General features: G+C 40.9%; 1 protein-coding gene and 1 pseudogene across 6 annotated transcripts in view; both read left to right on the top strand.

The window, feature by feature from the left end:
- The window catches only part of NRXN3 (neurexin 3), a 1,913,991-nt gene that overhangs the window by 1,263,713 nt on the left and 637,203 nt on the right, over window positions 1-13,075 (top strand). The gene's annotated exons all lie outside the window — the stretch shown is intronic.
- LOC133378560 (5S ribosomal RNA) lies at window positions 370-488 on the top strand (annotated as a pseudogene).

Consider the following 13,075-nt stretch of genomic DNA (forward strand, 5'->3'; position numbering starts at 1 on the left):
TTGAGCTTCTCTAGTATCATGTAGACCATATCAGATGCAAGGCTTGTAAGTTTTCTTTAAGAATCCTATATGGACCTACCTAGACCTTTAGATCTTCTTCTGAGGCCCTTCTCCAAGTCCCTCCCTTAAGGGAGGCTCAGTGGGTGGTGACAAGGAGACGACCTTTTCAATTGTGGCTCCCCATCTGTGGAATGTGCTTCCCAGTGAGATCCACCTGGTGCTTTCATTGACATATTTTCAGCCCCAGGTAAAGACTTAACTTTTCCCTAGGCATTTGATAGACTGATATTATATTGTTGTATTAGTGTGCTGCCAAAGCTTTCTGTGGCTGTATGGGTGTGTGTGGTTGTTTCATTATTATGTGTTTATGCCTACGGCCGTACTACCCTCAACATGCCCGATCTTGTCTGATCTCATAAGCTAAGTAGGGTCAGGACTGATTAGTACTTGGATGGGAGACCTTCTGGGAATACCAGGTGCCATAGGCTTGGAGGAAGGCAACGGTAAACCACCTCTGAATACCTCTTACCATGAAAACCTTATGAATATATCCAAAAGATTCACAGGGTCGCCATAAGTCGTAATCGACTTGAAGGCCTATAACAACAACAATGGTATAGTATGGTATAGTTTTTATGGTATATACTGTAGAACCTCATAACATGGAGGTTGGGGGACAATATATAGCAGGGATGGAACAGCCGGCTGGGCCAGGGAAATGATTAATGCCTCTCTGTGAGAGGGGGTGGTCCCTGGCTGCCTGAAAGAGGCGGTAGTGAGACCACTCCTGAAGAGACCCTCCCTGGACCCAGAAAATCTTAATAATTACAGGCTGGTAGCAAATGTTCCATTCCTGGGCAAGGTCCTTGAACGAGTGGTGGCAGGCCAGCTCCAGACACTCTTGGATGAGACCGATTATCTGGATCCATTTCAGTCGGGTTTCAGGCCTGGTTTTGGCACAGAAACAGCCTTGGTCGCCCTGTATGATGATCTTTGTCGGGAGAGAGACAGTGGGAGTGTGACTCTGTTGATTCTCCTTGATCTCTCAGCAGCTTTCGATACCATTGACAATGGTATCCTTCTGGGGAGACTGGCTGAGTTGGGAGTGGGAGGTACTGCATTGCAGTGGTTCCGCTCCTACTTGGCAGGTCGCCTCCAGAACGTGGTGCTTGGGGAACATTGCTCGGTCATGGGTGCGGTCATGCGGAGCTTTGGAGTGCGTTTCCATCAGTATGCTGATGACACGCAGTTCTATTTCTCCTTTTCATCTTCTTCAGGTGAGGCTGTCAATTTGCTGAACCGGTGCCTGGCTGTGACAATGGACTGGATGAGGGCTAATAAACTGAGGCTCAATCCAGACAAGACTGAGATACTGCTAGTGGGTGGTTCTTCTGACCAGATGGTGGATGCTTGGGGGTCCTCCTAGAACCATCTCTATCACTTGAGGCTCAGGTAGCCTCGGTGGCACGGAGTGCCTTCTACCAACTTCGGTTGGTGGCCCAACTACGTCCCTATCTGGACAGGGATAACCTGGCTTCAGTTGTCCATGCTCTGGTAACCTCTAAATTAGATTACTGCAATGCACTCTACGTGGGGCTGCCTTTGAAGACGGTTCGGAAACTGCAGCTTGCACAAAATGAAGTGGCCAGATTGGTAACTGGGACCAGATGGTCCGAACATATAAAACCGATTCTGGCCCGCTTGCACTGGCTGCCTGTATGTTTCCAAGCTCAATTGAAGGTGCTGGTTTTGACCTATAAAGCCTTACACGGCTTGGGACCACAATACCTGATGGAACGCCTCTCCCGATACAAACCCACCCGTACACTACGTTCAAGATCAAAGGCCCTCCTCCGGGTGCCTACTCCAATGGAAGCTCGGAGGGTGGCAACAAGGGAGAGGGCCTTCTCAGTGGTGGCCCCCAAATTATGGAATGATCTGGCAGACGAGGTGCACCTGGCGCCAACACTGTTATCCTTTCGGTGCCAGGTCAAGACTTTCCTCTTCTCCCAGGCATTTTAGCATGTGTTTTATATTGTTTTGAATTTTAAAATTGTGTTTTAAATTGTTTTTTAAAAGATGTATTTTTAAATTGTATATGTTTTTAGTTACTGTAAACCGCCCAGAGAACTTTGGCTATGGGGCGGTATACAAGCATAACAATAAATAAATAAATAAAATATATACCCGTATTATAGGGGTTCCACATTATAATGAAAACCACAGTGCTATGTACATTATTGTACTCATACCTGCAGTATATCCAAATCTGCGGTACAGCAGGCTGTGTTGTAGCGAGGTTATAAAGTATAGTGAGGTTCTACCGCATTGTGATCACTTGGAGATCTCTGGGTAACAATCAATTAATACATCTAATAAATAAAAATAATAATTGCCAGGCAAATGAAAATGTAAGCTTCAGAGCTCTCCAGAAATAGAACAATCCGTTTTTACGCTTGGATGGAAATTATGGGTGGATTCAGCATTACTTATACAGTCTTCTGATGCTGCCTAGTCTGGTTTTATAAGTAGTTCAAAAGACCAGTGAAGCTAACTCTTAATGATGTGTTAGCATCTTTGACTTTAGTTGAGGATAAAAGAGATGATGCCATTATGAAGAGTGCCAACTTGGGCTTCCAGAAAACAATGAGCTGTTGGATACAGCTAAGCAACTGCAATTATGGAATGTTTTTGCACTTATTACTGGCAAACTCTTTGCTGGCTTTCAGTTCAGAACTCCATTAGCCACTACCAATTATATCACAGGGACACAAATGGCTTAATTTTGTTGGAAAGAAGGCAGAGTATGTTGTTCATGTTAGGATGTGAATGGCATCTTCTGTGTTTCCAGATATAGAATAATACAGATAGACATGGTGTTTCAGTTACCAGTATAAGAAAAGTCCTAGATATGTGTTAGCCATTGAAAAAAATGTAATAGTGGAAGTCCTATTTTCTAATAAGATTTCTTCCTTTATGAAGGTGGTAGCATTATACTATTATCCACCAATTGGCATTCTTTCCTGCTTTTGATAATCCTATGCTTTAGTGGGTGCATACTGGAACCATTCAGACATTGGGTGGATTTTGCCCTGTTAATAAGAGAACTCAGTAGGGTTACACCCAGGTAATTGATTAAGTTAATCCCACTTAGCTTGATTTAATTTTTGTAAATTTGCTCTTATTATTTTTGCTGGTCAAAGTGAACTAAACAAATTAAGCTCCATTATGGAACAAGGGGTTGCGTTCCAAAGTAAACTACTCGTTTTGCAGGCAGTTTATCTAATCCAGACTAAGTGGTTTGAAAACTGCAGATTTAATGAATGACTCAAAGATGATGACTCAATATACTTTGGGGTTCCCCGTTTATTCTACGCAAAATAGGCACAGGACCTCATAAGCCAATCAACTATTTTTAAAAAGTTGCAATTTTGAAGTAACAAATGTTAATTAACTGAGCAATAACTATGATTCTGTAAACATTTGGAGTACTGACTATCTATAAGGGAAAAACACATGATCATAATTGTTGCTTTTGCGATAGCAACACACAGACCTGTGCATCTGGCTCTTTGGTTAGGAGAAGAGGAGGAAAACCCAAAGACATAGGGTTGGCATGTATTTTATTTATTTATTTACTTATTTATTGCAGTTGTATACCGCCCCATAGCCGAAGCTCTCTGGGCGGTTTACAGCAATCAAAAACATTAAAACAAATATACAATTTAAAACACGTTTTTAAAAACAATTTAAAACACAATTTTAAAATTCAAAACAATATAAAAACAATTTAAGAACACATGCTAAAATGCCTGGGAGAAGAGGAAAGTCTTGACCTGGCACCAAAAAAATAACAGTGTTGGCGCCAGGTGCACCTCGTCAACAGGATCATTCCATAATTTGGGGGCCACCACTGAGAAGGCCCTCTCCCTTGTTGCCAGCCTCCGAGCTTCCCTTGGAGTAGGCACCCGGAGGAGGGCCTTTGATCTTGAACGTAGTGTGCGGATGCGTTCGTATCGGGAGAGGCGTTCCATCAGGTATTGTGGTCCCAAGCCGTGTAAGGCTTTATAGGTCAAAACCAGCACCTTCAATTGAGCTTGGAAACATACAGGCAGCCGACTTCCGGGAAGGGTGACTTAGCCTGTGCCTGCTTTTGAGACGGGCTCCTGCCTCAAAAGAAGCTTATTCAGATATATCAGTCAGTTTTTTCTTTTTTTTTGACTGATTAAACTTCTCCCGGGTAGGGAGAAACGAAGAGATTAACCTCAAAGCCTATTTTTGTTGGGACGACCAGATCTCATTAATTTATGGGACGAGGTCCAGCCGACGAAGGTGGGACGGATTTTCAACAGCAAGCTCTATCTGTTAAAGCGAACGTTCATCTTATCTTCTAAGAGAGAACGCATTAACAGGCAAGCACCCTTCTTTCTATATTTTTCTTTTACTTGACTTAAATTGTTGCTGTTTAAAAGAGATTTGCCAGATTGATCGGTTTTTGACATCTCACTGGGGAGCCGTAACTTCTCTCTGCTACGCACTAATTAATAGCTTATCTCTGTTTTTGTTGCAAAAAGCTGTCCTGGATTTGCATTCTAAAGATACACACAGAAGAGGGATTTCTATTCCAGATTTTTATTTTGAAAAATATTATACTGTTTTGAGACTACTCTCTTTTTGGTCTATTTTATTTTGACGAATCTGTTTCTTGACGATTGCCATTAATTGTTTCGATCCTAGGAACTGCATTTTGTTTACTTAACTATTGGAGAGATAAGGCTGTCTGCTCTGTTTATACTGTGATGTCACCAAGTCTGGAGTATTAACCCAATTGTTGCTGAAATAAGAAGTGGTTTTCCTATATTTTTCTTTTAAAATGGCAATTAAGAAAGTGGCTGAGAATCTGGAAATAACTATGTTTCAGAAAATAATGGATGAGATTGAGATAATGAAAATTGGATTGAGTAAAATGAAGCAGGAGATTAAAGATATAAGGGTCCCTGTGAGAGAGGTGACCCTGGAAGGGGTCCCTGTGAGAGAGGAGACCCCGGAGATTGGAACAGGGGTCCCTGTGAGAGAGGAGACCCTGGAGACTGGAATAGGGGTCCCTGTGAGAGAGGAGATCCCGGAGATTGGAACAAACGTGGAACAGGAACAAGATTTGGAGTCTATGGACTTTAGAAATAAAATCTATTGTTTGGAACTCAATGTTATCTCTGAAGAAATTAATGAAGATTCTAGAGATAAAGTTATCAATGGCATGGATTATCTTCTGGACTGGAATGATGTGATGGAGCCCAATATAGAGAAAATCTATGGAATTAACTGCAGCCATGTGACAATGGAAAAACTTTTAAGAGATGACCCAGTGTATTTTGAAAAAAAGAACAGAGATATGATTTTACAGCAGTATTTCAGCAACCTATTCAGAATGGATGGCAAGAAAATATTTGGGATAGAGGTAATTCCCATCAGACTCTTACTATATGACTATGGCTTTGACAGCAAGATTATTATGGAATACTGATAATGGAAGATTGGATATTGAAATTACTGGACTTAACAAGACTACTGAAGATGGAAGATGGAAAATGGAACTAATAGAGATAATAGAACAATGGCTACTGAAATTACTGAACCTAACAGATTCTGATGTGATGGATTAATTGAAATGTTTATTTTGACTATGGTTATGACAATAAGATTATCATAATTAGTAATGAGATGGATTAATCGATATGCTTATCTGGAAAAAAAAAATTGATAGATATATTTCTTAAAGAATTGAATTCTCTCTTTGACTTTTTGTGGAAAGAATAAAGTAATGTTTATGAGATTTGATGATTAAGTAAGATAACTACTGGAGGAAAGTGATTTTATAATATGACTTAAGAGACAGGATTGCTATATATTATAGACTTATAACTGATTTGATCTTTGACAAATGGGAAGTCAATATTTTACTCTTTATTTTTTATTTTTGTTTTTTTTTTTCTTTTTTTCTTTTTGTTTAACTATTTTTGATTTTGTTTTTTGTCTTTGAATGTTTTATGATTTTGTCTTGTATGTTTTATGAAAATTTGAATAAAAATTATTGAAAAAAAAAAAAAGAAACATACAGGCAGCCAGTGCAAGCGGGCCAGAATCGGTTTTATATGTTCGGACCATCTGGTCCCAGTTACCAATCTGGCCACTTCATTTTGTGCAAGCTGCAGTTTCCGAACCGTCTTCAAAGGCAGCCCCACGTAGAGTGCATTGCAGTAATCTAATTTAGAGGTTACCAGAGCATGGACAACTGAAGCCAGGTTATCCCTGTCCAGATAGGGACGTAGTTGGGCCACCAACCGAAGTTGGTAGAAGGCACTCCGTGCCATATCCTCAAGCGATAGAGATGGTTCTAGGAGAACCCCCAAGCTATGAACCTGCTCCTTCAGGGGAAGTGCAACCCCATCCAGTACAGGTTGGACATCCACCATCTGGTCAGAAGAACCACCCATTAGCAGCATCTCAGTCTTGTCTGGATTGAGCCTCAGTTTATTAGCCCTCATCCAGTCCATTGTCGCAGCCAGGCACTGGTTCATCACATTGACAGCCTCACCTGAAGAAGATGAAAAGGAGAAATAGAGCTGCATGTCATCAGCATACTGATGGTAATGTACTCCAAAGCTCCGCATGACCGCACCCAATGGTTTCATGTAGATGTTGAACAGCATGGGGGACAGAAGTGACCCCTGTGGAACCCCATACTGGAGAGTCCAGGGTGCCGAGCAATGTTCCCCAAGCACCACGTTCTGGAGGCAACCTGCCAAGTAGGAGCGGAACCACTGCAATGCAGTACCTCCCACTCCCAACTCAGCTCTTCTCCCCAGAAGGATACCATGGTTGATGGTATTGAAAGCCGCTGAGAGATCAAGGAGAATCAACAGAGTCACACTCCCACTGTCTCTCTCCCAACAAAGGCGACCAAGGCTGTTTCCGTGCCAAAACCAGGCCTGAAACCTGACTGAAATGGATCCAGATAATTAGTCTCATCCAAGAGTGTCTGGAGCTGGCCTGCAACCACTCATTCCACGACCTTGCCCAGGAATGGAACATTTGCTACCGGCCTATCGTTATTAAGATTTTCTGGGTCCAGGGAGGGTCTCTTCAGGAGTGGTGTCACTACTGCCTCTTTCAGGCCGCCAGGGACCACCCCCTCTCACAGAGAGGCATTAATCATTTCCCTGGCCCAGCCGGCTGTTCCATCCCTGCTAGCTTTTATTAGCCAAGAAGGGCAAGGATCCAGCACAGAAGTGGTTGCACGAACCTGTCCAAATTGGCATTAGCCTATTTGCAGTCTAAAATGCACCCTTCCCCACTCACCAAACCAAATCTCCTCCTTTCCTGCCCACCTCTATTTATGTGCTTGGCCTCTTCCTCTTATGACATGAAAGCTCTTTCAAGATGGCACTAAGAATGAACTTCGAGTGTAGGCTTCCCCAGACTGCACAATATTTTTGTCTGGTTGAATATTAATGTTAGCAGCCCTGCCTGCCTAATGCCATTGTGGAGCTTAAGACAAAATCTGCTGCCCTTCATGGCATCCAAAATCTATTACCTAAGATTGCCAGCACCCCAACTTGCGCATATTAAGTATTCCACTGCAGACACGGCTCTCTCAGTATTACATTTCATTTCTGATACAGGCAAGTCTAACTTTAATTTTCCCCTCCCCAATGAGCAAGCATTGTATTGTCATCAGAGAGCATAATTATATTCTTAATGCTGAATCAAACCTTCATATACACTTTCTGCTGATATTTCTTCCACTCTCATCAAACATTTGCTGAAAACTTTTCTTTGCCACCAGGCTTATCCAGACAATTAAGAATACAATTCCTGCCAGACTAATCCTATCTCATTTTTTGATCAGGTAACCTCCCTGATAGACTGTAGGAATGTTGTAGACATAATATATCTTGACTTTAGCAAAGCTTTTGACAAAGTGCCCCATGATATTCTGATTAGCAAGCTAGCTAAATGTGGGCTGGATGGAACAACTATCAAGTGAATCCACAATTGCCTACAGAATCTTACTCAAAGAATGCTTATCAATGGTTCCTTCTCACACTGGGAGGAGGTAACAAGCAGGGTACTGCAGGGCGCAGTCCTGGGCCCAGTGCTCATCAACATTTTTATTAATGACTTGGATGAGATGCAGATAATACAAAATTGGGAGGGATCACTAATACCTTTGAAGACAGAAGCAAAATTCAAAGAGATCTTGACAGGCTGGAGCATAGATAAATGTAAAGTTCTACATCTAGGAAAAAGAAACCAAATGCACAGTTATAAGATAGGGGATAATTGGCTCAGCAATACTACATGCGAGAAAGATCTTGGGATTGTTGTTGATCACAAGCTGAATATGAGCCAACAGTGTGATGTGGCTGCAAAAAAGGCAAATGCTATTTTAGGCTCTATTAACAGAAGTATAGTTTCTAAATCATGTGAACTATTGGTTCCCCTCTATTTGGCACTGGTTAGGCCTCATCTTGAGTACTGCATCGAGTTCTGGACACCACACTTTAAGAAGGATGCAGACAAACTGGAACAAGTTTAGAGAAGGGCAATGAGGATGATCAGGGGACTAAAAGCCCTATGAGGAGAGACTGAAAGAACTAGGCATGTTTAGTTTTAAGAAGAAAAGACTGCGGGGAGATATGATAGCCCTCTTCAAGTACTTGAAAGGTTGTCACATAGAGGAGAGCTAGGATCTCTTCTTGATCATTCCAGAGTGCAAGACGCAGAATAATGGGCTCAAGTTACAGGAAGCCAGATTTTGACTGAACATCAGGAAAAATGTCCTAACCATTAGAGCAGTACAACATTGGAACGAATTACTTAGGGAGGTGGTGGGTTCTCCAACATTGCAGGCCTTCAAGAGGCAGCTGGATAGCCATCTGTCAGGTATGCTTTAATTTGGATTCCTGCATTGAGCAGGGGGTTGGACTTGATGGCCTTATAGGCCCCTTCCAACTCTACTATTCTATGATTCTATAAGCAAAAACATTTTCTGTACTAGTCAGCTGGTGACCTGTTTTAAAATTTTGTGTACTCTTTATTGTATTATAATTGTTGTAAACCGAAATCACGGTGTACAAATATTTTTATAAAATAAATGAATAAGATTAATTTTGTAGGCCAGGAAAAAAAGTTAGCATTTGTAAAAGATGAAACTGCAGCTCTGACAGTGTTGGTTGCCTGCTGGAACTCAAAATTTAATCAGCTCCTCCAACCTTCTGTGATGGTAGAAGATGAAGGCAAGTTCCACAATTTAAGGCGCTAACTAACACAGGCAGAAGTGAAGACCCAGGGATACACTGCAGAAGTAATTAGCTGTTGTTCTCATTTGCATTCAGATGGTGCATTCCTGTTATTTCAAGCAGAGAGTGAATCACTCATTACAAGCCAGTTTTTACAGCATGTTTCTACCTCCGAGGTCAGGATTTTCATGTATTTGCCTGCATTAGTGTGACAGTTACTTCCATGGTAATAGCCCAGGTGCACTTCACTGTATCTGCCTGTGCACAGGATGCCTTTTGCTGAGATAAAAAGGGATACTTGCTGTTGCAGCATCTGAATGAACCTGACAACATTTGTGGGCACTAGCTACATTAACAGTTCAGCAGTGTCATTTTAAAAAAAATGTCACAGGTGTCAGTTCTGGCATTAACCGTCTTCTCTTCTTTAAACTGGGTAAATTTAGTGCTCACAAAAGTGACAAACTGATGACACCCATTAGAGAAAAGTACTATGGGGGAAGCTAGTGCACCAACTTCCCACATGTGCTGCTCTGCTGACATCTTATTCTTGATCCTGAAGCAACAGCCCTTTCTTTCAATTGTATCTCACTCATTTACTCTTATAACTACTGCTGTGTAAGGTAGACAAGAGGAAATGCCCCTGATCGAGCTACACATAGTCATGACTAATTCCCATTGAAAACAATGGCATGGATGTTAACTTGTTCCATTGGTTTCACTGGGACTTAGGATGCAGTCCTAAACACACCTAGGGAGTAAGCCCCATGGGATATAGCAAGACTTCTCAGTCAGCATGCAAAGAATTGCACTAGTTGTCATGACTAATTTTTGCAAGATCAGGACCATTGTCTTCCCCAGGGCTATCCATTGAACTGAACAGTGTTTCAAACTTCCACTGGCCAATCCTAACTTTCTGCCCATTACATCATGCTCCAGAGGCTGTGCACCTTATTTTGAAAATAGATGCTTGCATTACACCTCCCATGTAAGCTAATTATCATGCAACTTAAGATGAAATCTACATGTTTCCATGCATTCCAAAAGTAAATGGAAAGGGATCCTACACTCTAGTGCAGGTTTGCTTGTGTAGCTCTTGAGTTGTTCTGATAACAAGAACACTTGCCCTTCCGCAATATGGCTTAGAGACCTTTTCAGTTCCATTATTCTCCTAGCCTTGCATAGCAAACAAACATATTTGCATGTGTAGCATGTGTTTTTAAATTGCTTTTTAAAAATGTGTTTTTTAAATTTGTATTTTTGTTTTTAATGTTTTTAATTGTTGTAAACCTCCCAGAGAGCTTTGGCTATGGGGCGGTATATAAATGCAATAAATAAATAAATAAATATTTGGAGCAACAATAGGCAACCCAATTGGGGGGAAACCCCCATAAACACCTGTATCCAAAGCCTCAAAATGAAAATAATAATAATTGTAACATTCACATTACACTGAACCCTTCCTTGTGTTAGCAGAACAGACCCACTCTGACCTCAGAGGTTCTTTTCTCAAGTTATAAAGCACAAGCTTTTTGATAATCATTACATGGTTGGTAATGAAAGGAAATTAAAACTTCTGGAGCCACCAGAGCCCACTGGATTCCAGAGATTTGGCAGATTTCTGGTGATAAATCCAGTTCTGTCTATTTTCTGAGCAAAACCAAGTGTTCACATTTTTTCACAAAAACATTTGTGCTCAAGTGGTTCACAGAAAATAAGCAGTCTACAATAAACACGTAACAGAAGATATAGCATCACTGCAACATTTGTTGTTGTTATGTGCCTTCAAGTCAACTACGACTTATGGCGACCCTATCAATCAGTGACTTCCAAGAGCATCTGTCATGAACCACCCTGTTCAGATCTTGTAAGTTCAGGTCTGTGGCTTCCTTTATGGAATCAATCCGTCTCTTGTTTGGCCTTTCTCTTTTTCTACTCCCTTGTTTTTCCCAACATTATTATCTTTTCTAATGAATCATATCTTCTCATGATGTGTCCAAAGTATGATAACCTCAGTTTCATCATTTTAGCTTCTAGTGCTAGTTCTGGTTTAATTTGTTCTGTTGTTGTTGTTATGTTCCTTAAAGTCGATTACGACTTAGGGCGACCCTATGAATCAGCGACCTCCAAGAGCATCTGTCATGAACCACCCTGCTCAGATCTTGTACGTTCAGGTCTGTGGCTTCCTTTATGGAATCAATTTATCTCTTGTTTGGCCTTCCTCTTTTTCTACTCCCTGCTGTTTTTCCCAGCATTATTGTTTTTTCTAGTGAATCATGTCTTCTCATGATGTGTCCAAAGTATGATAACCTCAGTTTCATCATTAAGGCTTCTAGTGACAGTTCTGGTTTAATTTGTTCTAACACCCAATTATTATTTGTCTTTTTCGCAGTCCATGGTATCCGCAAAGCTCTCCTCCAACACCACATTTCAAATGAGTTGATTTTTCTCCTATCTCCTTTTTTCACTGTCCACCTTTGACATCCATACATAGAGATCAGGAATACCATGGTCTGAATGATCCTGACTTTGGTGTTCAGTGATACATCTTTGCATGTGAGGACCTTGTCTAGTTCTCTCACAGCTGCCCTCCCCAGTCCTAGCCTTCTTCTGATTTCTTGACTATTGTCTCCATTTTGGTTAATGACTGTGCCGAGGTATTGATAATCCTTGACAAATTCAATGTCCTCATTGTCAACTGTAAAGTTACATAAATCTTTTGTTGTCATCACTTTAGTCTTTCAGTTCAACACAATTAACCATTCATTTTGTAAAATTCACCATCTTAAATAAACTTCATTTGTTAGCTTTTGTTTCTGCCACAGATTAATTGCATTCCTCTACTCTTTGTTCTCTTTCATCTGCGTTGCAATGTTGGAAATGTGGATTCACTTTTCCGTACTAGATTTTCGTACTAGATTGAGAATGATGCTGTTTTCTTTGTTTTTGTAATGGCTTTGAGAGCTATATGGGAATGCATACTGCAGTTGTTGCAGGTTGGAGAAACCACTATTCTATACAGGATTGTAGAAGTTCTCACTTCCTTTTCCATAGGATGGAGAAAAACAGCAGAATTAATTTTCTTATCTATCTGAATGGTGGGAATGAGGTGTGTGGAGAATGCCTATACCGCTCAGTGCATGTCCTTAGACACTAATGAAGCCTTGCTGTTTATCAGCCGATAAGACTGGATTGTTGCCCAGATGTCTAGATAAATGTAATATGTTATAGATTTGTTCCCTGCTTCATTTCTATACCAAGATTTTCATTTAGGGTTTTTTTCTCTGCCCCCTCCATCCCCCAGTCTCTCACATTAAGTTTATAAAATGTATAATGGAGCTTCATCATGATCATTTAGTAAAATATCCCCTACCTTCAAATTCTGAAAAATATTGGTCACAGGGATTTATTTTAGAAATAATGACCTTCCACAGTGGGAACAAATTGCCATATGTCTCTCCTAAGTATGTGTGTTTTGAGCATGCTTCTCCAGTAATGTCCCAAGAGCAAACTATTAAAATAGCAAAATGGGAAGGATGTAGATTTCATCTGCTGCTGTCTCTATTATTTGGATTTTGTGGTATCAAGGAACCCATGTAAATGACAAAGTACCCTGGGAGGAGTGCTTTCTGTCTGTGTCTCTTTCTCTGTCTCTCTTTCCCTTCTTCTTTTTTGGGGGGATAACCTGGATGACTGTCATTTTTTAAATCACACATTGAATATGGCATAATGGGTGGTAAAATGTTTTCCAGTGTGATGGATGGGAAGATCAGAGT

Source organism: Rhineura floridana, chromosome 2, assembly GCF_030035675.1.
Source record: "Rhineura floridana isolate rRhiFlo1 chromosome 2, rRhiFlo1.hap2, whole genome shotgun sequence".
NCBI classification, from domain to species: domain Eukaryota; kingdom Metazoa; phylum Chordata; class Lepidosauria; order Squamata; family Rhineuridae; genus Rhineura; species Rhineura floridana.